This window comes from Simochromis diagramma, unplaced genomic scaffold (genome assembly GCF_900408965.1).
Source record: "Simochromis diagramma unplaced genomic scaffold, fSimDia1.1 OVJJ01000746.1, whole genome shotgun sequence".
Lineage (NCBI taxonomy): Eukaryota > Metazoa > Chordata > Actinopteri > Cichliformes > Cichlidae > Simochromis > Simochromis diagramma.
In genome coordinates, this window is record NW_024386757.1 from 1,897,908 (window position 1) to 1,906,193 (window position 8,286).

At 38.7% G+C, this 8,286-nt stretch overlaps 1 non-coding gene across 1 annotated transcript; it reads right to left on the minus strand.

Annotated features, from left to right (window-relative positions):
• Positions 1-7,971: 7,971 nt before the first annotated feature.
• On the minus strand, positions 7,972-8,042 carry trnag-gcc. The gene has a single exon. It is a non-coding gene; the product is annotated as a tRNA-Gly (tRNA).
• Positions 8,043-8,286: the final 244 nt, after the last annotated feature.

The following is an 8,286-nucleotide window of genomic DNA, read 5'->3' on the forward strand; positions in this document are numbered from 1 at the left end:
AAGCAGCTGAAGTGTTCTCTGATTACTGGCTCACCTCTTATTCCTACTTCTTTTTCTCTTGGCCTTATATAAATTGGTGTGTGCGTGTGTGTGTGCAGTGTCTGAGCTGACGTGATGAGCAGCAGTTTTTTCAGGAAGGAGGGGATCTGCAACTCCCAATGCTCCCCACCTGTCCATTAGTTCTAGATGACTAAGTCTACTTCAGCTTTCATCACTCTGATATCCACACAGAGGCCAGGCCAGGGTTTGAAGCGATCCACCAGATGGGGCGTTCAGCCCGCTAGCAGCTGGACTCTCTGCAGTCCACTGCTAAAATACTGACATTCCATTTCAGCCTTACACATGCTGGACGGCTAAAATTATGTTTTTTGAGTGCTGAACTTTTATTAACTTCATCCACTAGGTCATAGGAAAAATGAGGGTTAAGTTTTATTTTACACGCTTTTTAAACAGGCACCATTTCAAAAACTAGAAGATACTACCTTTCAATGTCTTGCATGCATTCTGTTAGCCATTGCTTGTAAATTCAGTAAACTTTAGTGCAGTTTTTTGTCAACGACAATTGATTATATTTACTAATTATTAGTAATGTTGTAATTTACATGTATTTTTCATTAACTTGCTTATTAAAATAAATTAATAAGTTGCGTATAGATTTATTTATTATTTATATATAAAAGGCCATGCAACAAAAAAAATATTAAAAACATATTATTTCAGAATTTTCCACATCCGAGCTTGTCATGTAACGCATTGTGTTTTTGCAGAAAAGTCATCTTCAAAAAACACACAGTGAAAAAAATGAAATCAACATCATGAGATGATGACCTGGTCTTGATGTTTCTAAACAAGAAAAAAAAAGAAACAGAGATTCAATGATTTAATGCCAAATAGTCTGACTGGTCTGGTGTATTTATTTGGGTCAGAAAAGTTAAGCATGATACATGTATGCTGTGCTCGTTCATTTGCACAGTATCTCAACTAGATGCAATACGTGTGGCTAGTTTAGTTTGTTTGGCAATTGTCTTTTGCAGTATAGTTTAAATTTATGAAGGCAGACAAAAGTGAATTTTTTTTACATTTTGTTTGTGTAATTTTACTATTCAAATATTCTCTATAGTATCACAAACTTGTGATGTAAATGGCTTTCACGTGCAAATTTCTGCTGAATTTGTAAAACCCATTGAAGCTCTTTCAATACTAAACTGTTGTGTTAGGTTTGATAAATACATAAAAGGACTGGCAGTCAGTTTAGCTTCACCCATTTAAAATTGTGCCAGCATTAAATTAGTTTGGTATTCTATTAGAATATGCATGCCAAGAAAATATCACTTTGTAGATTGATATGGATGAATAATAGCACATAAATGAGGAATGTTGTGTGTTTCCCTATTCAAAGGACAGCACAGAGCTATGCTTTGTCAATCATTAGAAAATGTCCCAAAAGAGTCAGCTTTGACAAGTCAGTACAAAATCCAAAGAGACTGAGTAGCTGAGCGGTCAGCATACACATGCATAAACTGTCACTGGAGCCTCCTGAGTGCTCTCCAAAATGTTTATACTATACACATAATTCATATTTGTTTACCTACTTATGTGCTCCTAGTGGGAAATGATGATCACTTGAAACAATATTAGCATGTCAAATATTATACCAAATTTTGCAGGGCCACTCTGGGATACAGTTTGTTGAGCAAAACAAAGAGTTGCTATTGATTGTTCTCCTGTTTGACCAAATAGCTGCTCTGCACCTGTGTCAATCACTTTATTATGGTACACATAGCCCTCTAACACATTTACCAGGCAACCTACTCTTGAGTGTGTCACTCAAAGTGCTTCATGTGACTTAATTTAAATTAGTCACTTGATCTCTCCAAAGTTATTTTGATGTGTTTTTAATGATGCAAATACATTTCTGTAATCTAAACATACATCATCTGAATTTAAATGAAATAAAGTAAACTGAAACTAAAGGCTGCTGACTAATTTTTTTATCTTTCTTGACTAAAAATTACACATGATGTACAACAGCCTAACAAAATTGTCACGGTGTTTTGATTTTTGTATCATTATTATTGGTCTTTGGTTTCATCTTGGTTTATGATTGCTAGTGTTTTGGTTTCTGTTTTGCATTTCTAGCTCTCTGGTTCTTCTGGGTTTGTGATTTCTAGTTCTTAGGTTTAGTTCAGCCCTCGTGTTTATTCTCTTGTTCCCCAGTCAGTTGTGTCTCATGTCCCTGTAACTTTGTGTTCCCTCTGTTCATTATCTGAGTCCGTGTCTGTGTGTACGTGTCGTATTTCCTGTTTTATTTTGATAGTCTGTGTCCCACGTCAGTGTATCTAGTTTTCCCCTCCCTCGTCTCATTATGTCTGATTTATCCCAGCTGTGTTCGTCCTGTTCCCATCCTCACAAAATCCTACCTGTGTATCTTAGGCTACGTCCACACGTACCCGGGTATTTTTGAAAACGCAGATTTTTCTATGCATTTGCACCTTTCGTCCACACGTAAACTGTGTTTTGGGTCACTGAAAACAGATTTTTTAAATACTCCGGTCAGGGTGGATATTTTTGAAAACTCAGTTTTTGTATTTGTGTGGACGAGAAAAATGCAGAAAACGCAGCGTCAAAGGTGTGCGCCTTTTTTGACGTCACACTGTGCGCCATGTTATTGTTTCGGTGAAATGAATTTCTACAATACTGTTAATTGTACTCTCTGCAGTGTTTAAATGCTTACATATACACACACAGTTACTGTCCCTCCACATATACGACTCGCTTCTGCTTCTATGCTCCATCCTAGTTTACTATTTCCCACCAAGGCTTCTAGACTTCTGATTGGCCAACATTTCTACAGTGTTAGGAATATATCGCCACCTGTTGCTTTGGCATGTTCCTAGCAGCGTTTTCCTTCATTTCTGCGTTTATGTGTGGACGGGATTATTTTTTAAAACAAAAACTGAAAATCTCCCTTTTCAAAAATACCCGTGTACGTGTGGACGTAGCCTTAGTCCTCAGTGTTTCCCTGTTTGTGGTCGCGTTGTTAACGTACGCAATCTCTTCGTGCTCTGTTTCTCCCTCGTGTTCCTGGCGAAATCCTAGTTCCTAGTTTAGTAAGCATGCATTCTGAGAGCAAAGTGTTGGGATAATATGATACTATGAGGACTCTAAGATAGGATGGGGCCTGGTAATTTAGGACTTTGCAGTAATATTATTATACAATGTGTGTATATGTAGCTCATATTTTTCCCATTTGATCTTAAACACAGGATTCAATTTTAAATTTTCTCACATCTCACATACAAAGGTGAAAAACTATTGACATGGAAATATGGAAAATAGATACCTGTGGTCAAGAATATTCCACTCTTCGTGAATTAAAACTCACAACGAGAAAATGCTGTGCATCAGGACAGGCAAGTGGGCATCTACTGATTGGAAGATTAGTGGTTTGCTTCCTGGCTAGTGATGTTTGATTCGTGAACGAATCGTTCAATACTCGAGAATCACTTTACTGACTCGTGAATCATGATTCACAAGCCGAACTGACTCACTGACTCATCCCTGTTGCTGTTAGCAAACTAATTCCATTAGTAGAAATATATCTAGCTTATAATTAAAATTGTAGGGGGGGGGGCAACAGCCAGTTTCTTAACAAAAGCATTTCTGCTCTGAACTGGAAGAAAAAACCCTGAGTAGAAGCTCACATCAAGAAAATAGCTCCTCGGTTCACAGTAGCATCGCTCTGCTAACATGCTAACAGCACATTTGAGCTACTCACCCCCTCCCTCCTGTGCTGAATCGTAAGCGTAAGCGAATCACTCAGGACTCACTAACCCCCTCCCTCCTGTGCTGAATCGTAAGCGTAAGCGAATCACTCAGGACTCGCTCACCCCCTCCCTCCTGTGCTGAATCATAGAGCGAGCAAACGAATCACTCACTCACCCACCCCCTCCCTCCTGGCTCACAGCTTCTTCTTCTTCTTGGTTGGCAACCAATGTTAAGGTGCATTACCGCCCCCTGGCTCACAGCTCAGTGGACATTTAGATGAGAAAATATATATTTGACACATTTAAGGAAAATACTAATAAAATAAAAAATAAACAAAATAAATGTTTATTAAGCAATTTTGATAGGAAATTGCTTAATTTTAGAAATGTGTTTGCTCTATAAAATAGTTGTTATTTTTTTTTTTTTTTTTAGAATCATTCATCTTAGCAGTAGGATTTACATGAAAAGAGAAACAAATTAAGTTTGAGTGAAAATGTACATTTTTTGCACTCTGGTCAACTGACTCAGTGAATCAAATGACTCAAAAAACCCAATTCACTTTGGTGAGTGACTGATTAAAACTCTTCAGTAAAAAGAATCAAATTTACCATCACTATTCCTGGCTCCTCCAGTCTGCATGCCAACTAACCCCAAGTTGCTCTCTGATGCATCCATCGGAGTATGAATGTTAGCTAGGAAGCACTAAAAGCTTAGAAGACAGTGCTTGTGTGAATGGGCATGTTGTATAGAGTGCTTTGAGTACTCTGGGAGAGTAGAAAAGCACTATATAAGAATCAGCCCATTTACAAGTCCAATGTATAAAGACATCTTCCTCATTCATTATTCCTTGCTAAAACAACAAAGTGCAGCCAAATATTTTTTAATTAAGCAATTATGCGTTCCTTGAACAAACAGATCTAATTTAGCATATCATGTAAACCTATTGCTTATTATCTTTTACTGTCAACAGTGGGATGAACCTGGGCACGTGCACAAACACACGCACACACACACACACACACACACACACACACACACACACACATAAAACAAACCCAGTTGTGCAAAGAAATTTGGAAAAACACCATCATCAGCTTGTCCGCCGTGGCTGACGACGCAAATAGCAGCTGTGCTTGAGTTGGAGATCAGTGAAGCCAGTCTCTTTGTAGATGTATTGTCACCAGAAAAAAAAAAAAAAAAATCAGCTTCTTCCTCAGGCAGGCCTGTGCTACAATTACTGATGAAAGACCCCATCTGAAGATGACACTGATTTAACAAGCAGCCTCAAATGAAAAAGTGCTGTACTGAATGATAAATAGAAAGGTATTAAAGAGGTAAATCTGTCAGAGAAGGTATTTGTCCTTGAGCCCAGATACACACACTGTCTGCTGTATGCATGTGGCCGATAGTAAGAAATCTCATTGTCAAAAACAGAAAACTTTCTACACTCATACACTTGTTAAAAAAAAAAAAAGACTCTAGTATTGTCTCTCTCATCAAATATATGTGCATTCAGTTTTCATTAGCACTATCACAGCTTAAAAGTCAAACATTCACTGAAAATTCTTTCTCATTTTAAGAAAATAGAAACACCACAGCTGGAGTGGTGTCCTAATTAATTGATGAGATGAGAAGCATAACACATGAAACACTAATTAAAAACTCCAGGCACCTATATGCATTTGCAGACTCTATTGTTCACAAGCAAGTTGATTCAAACCCTGATTCTGGGTTACTGAGAAGTGCAGTATAATAACATGAAAGACAGTTAAAATGGCAGGTAACATAATTGGAAAAACATCTTTACTGCCTGCGCTGTTTACCTTATAGATTAATAAATATACACATTCCACCATTTTAATAAATGTTTTACAGACTCATGGATGGATGGGTCGATAGATGGATGTTTGTATGGAAATTAAATACATGTTAAAGAAATTTATTTCCAATAGAGCTTACCAAATGAGCCTCTAAGGAAAGGGTTACTCAAAAAGGTTTGTATGGAAATTTTTACCACAGGTGGAGGAGGCCAACTTCAAAAGTGTTTAATTTTTGTAGGGAACCTGGATCTGGATTTCGGGGCAGGAATTTAAGGGAAAATACTTTTATTTATAGATTTAAAAATACTCTTGAATTTTAATGTATATTGTGGGTCCCTCTTAGACCTAAAAAAATAAAATTCTCTGTGTCAAATGGGGTGTCTATAGCTCAGTAGAGAGAGGTAGGGATATAGCACTTAGTAGTAGTACAAAAGTACTATATAAGAACTACTCCATGAACCATTTACCACATTTTTTGGAGTTCCTTTTTTAGTGTTTGTACAATTCACCACATGGACTTTTTTAGTTTTAAGCTGAGTTTGGGTTACATGACATAGGGACAGTTCATCAGCAAAGCTTAATCCCCTACTTAATTATTTTTCAGTTGAAATCAAATAGAGGCTGAAAAACTTCCTGAAACAAATCATTGTTCATGTAGACCTCTTCACTGGGAAACCCCCACCCCCAAAACATACAGTATCTCCATCTACTTTTCCTTTCCTCTTTTTTTTCTCAACCTAAACCACTAACTTGAGCAAAATACAAAATTCACAATATATTTTCTGTTGTCAAATGTCAGTTTCAAGTCCTAAATTCCTCTCACCTCTTAGGCACAGGTGTCAAGAGAGATGGGTTGCATGAATCTTGACAACTACAATTTCAAATCTGTACAGTGGCTTTGCTCCCGTGACAAACTCCCAACACCAAGTGGGAAAAAACACATCAGTCAAACTGGCAAGCAACACACACACAAAGTTTTCACTAGCTAACTGGGGCTGACAAGCGAACTCAACAATCCAGCGTCGACTGAAGCTCAGCCACACAGTTAAATAGAGAGGCTGGCAATGAAAGTATCAGCTGCAACTTGGTGATGGCTGATGAGCGGCAGGTGTGGCTGCCTCCAGCAGTCTCCTCGGCCTGATGACACTTGTAAACCAGTCCTTCAGGAAACACATACACACGTCCAAACACCTATACAGATAAACAGGGAAACAGAGGACTTGGAGAGGAGCCAAGACAAAACACACGACAGCAGAGTATGCCTACACAGACACACGGGCAGGGCGACCCGTGAGGACTGCCACCCCAAGATAAATCCTAGCCCAAGATAAAGACATGAGCCCTGAGTCCCCCAGTCCCCAGACCAATGCTAATGGGGCCTAAGACAACAAAAGAGGCACAGTCTGACAGCTGACATGGCTGAATGCTGCCTAGATTCAGGGTCCATTGGGGGTCCAGAATAAACTTAGCTCTTGTCCTTAATCTTTGGAGAGGCCCTGGTCAGAGTTTCAGTCTCTGGGAAGACCAGGTTAGCAGCACACACCAACATCTCTGAAACTATCCCTGCCACAGACAGACTCAAACCAGTCTCAAGATCAGGAAATTCAGAAACACAAACCACATTTGAGAGAGCACAGGAATAATATTTTACCTTAGAGCAAGGCAATTCGGCAGCATAATCAGTCTCAGAATTAGTTGCCTGAGTCATATATACAGAGTCTGCAACTTCATAAATTGTCTGTGAACAAATTTCCTCTGTAGTTAGCTCCGGAGGCTAAGCGTCTGCATACCCTGGAGGTACTCGAGACCATGTTGGTGGTGAGGAGCACTGGTGACATAGTCGCCGTTTCCTCTTGGCAATCTTCGCACTGTGTCTCCCATGGCGATTCTCCCCAAATCCCACACAGTGCTCGTGCGCGTGGCATGAATCGTGACAACTCCATCTCCATATCTGACAATAGGTCTAATATAACATAACATAACCCATAACTAAAGAAAGTCTGACCCTAATGATCTTACAGTTTATTACTACTAGTAGTTACAACATTACTAACAAAAATCAAAACTAGAGAAAAATTTGTCATCATCGATAAAGAGGTATCACCTACAAACCATTTACTTTTTGGTGGTTTTCTTTGCCCCTCCACAGCATCTGTTGCCACTTTTATTTTCACCAAAGCAGGTGAAATTCAGAATGGTTTATAACTCCTAGCTGTCCCTTTACTGATTTTGCATTATACTCTGATAGTCCAGTGCTCCCAGTTTTTTCAGTGTATTTTTTATGCAATTATACTTTTTTCTCATTGCAGTCACATTTCAGATAAAATGTGTAGTTTTAAATGATAAAAGCTATAATACATAATAAGAATTTCTTGCAATTCTGTGCATTGGCCGGGAAACGAACCCGTGTCTCCCGCGTGGCAGGCAAAAGTTCTACCACTGAACCACCAATGCGAGGCTGTTCTAAAAGGTGAGGTAAATGTAAGAATGTAGAAGTAGAGAGGGCTGTAAGTTAGGCTTGTGTAAAAAGTTATACCTGTAACATGTGACACAAGGTTCAGTAAATAAGAAGCAACTGTATTCCCTGTGTGTGGATCATTGATTCCTAATTTGGTTTTTTTGAAGATGCAACACTTATGTTCAGATTTTTTTGTTTGAGTAAAAGCCCCAACACTAGATGTAAGCCTGTGTATCAAAG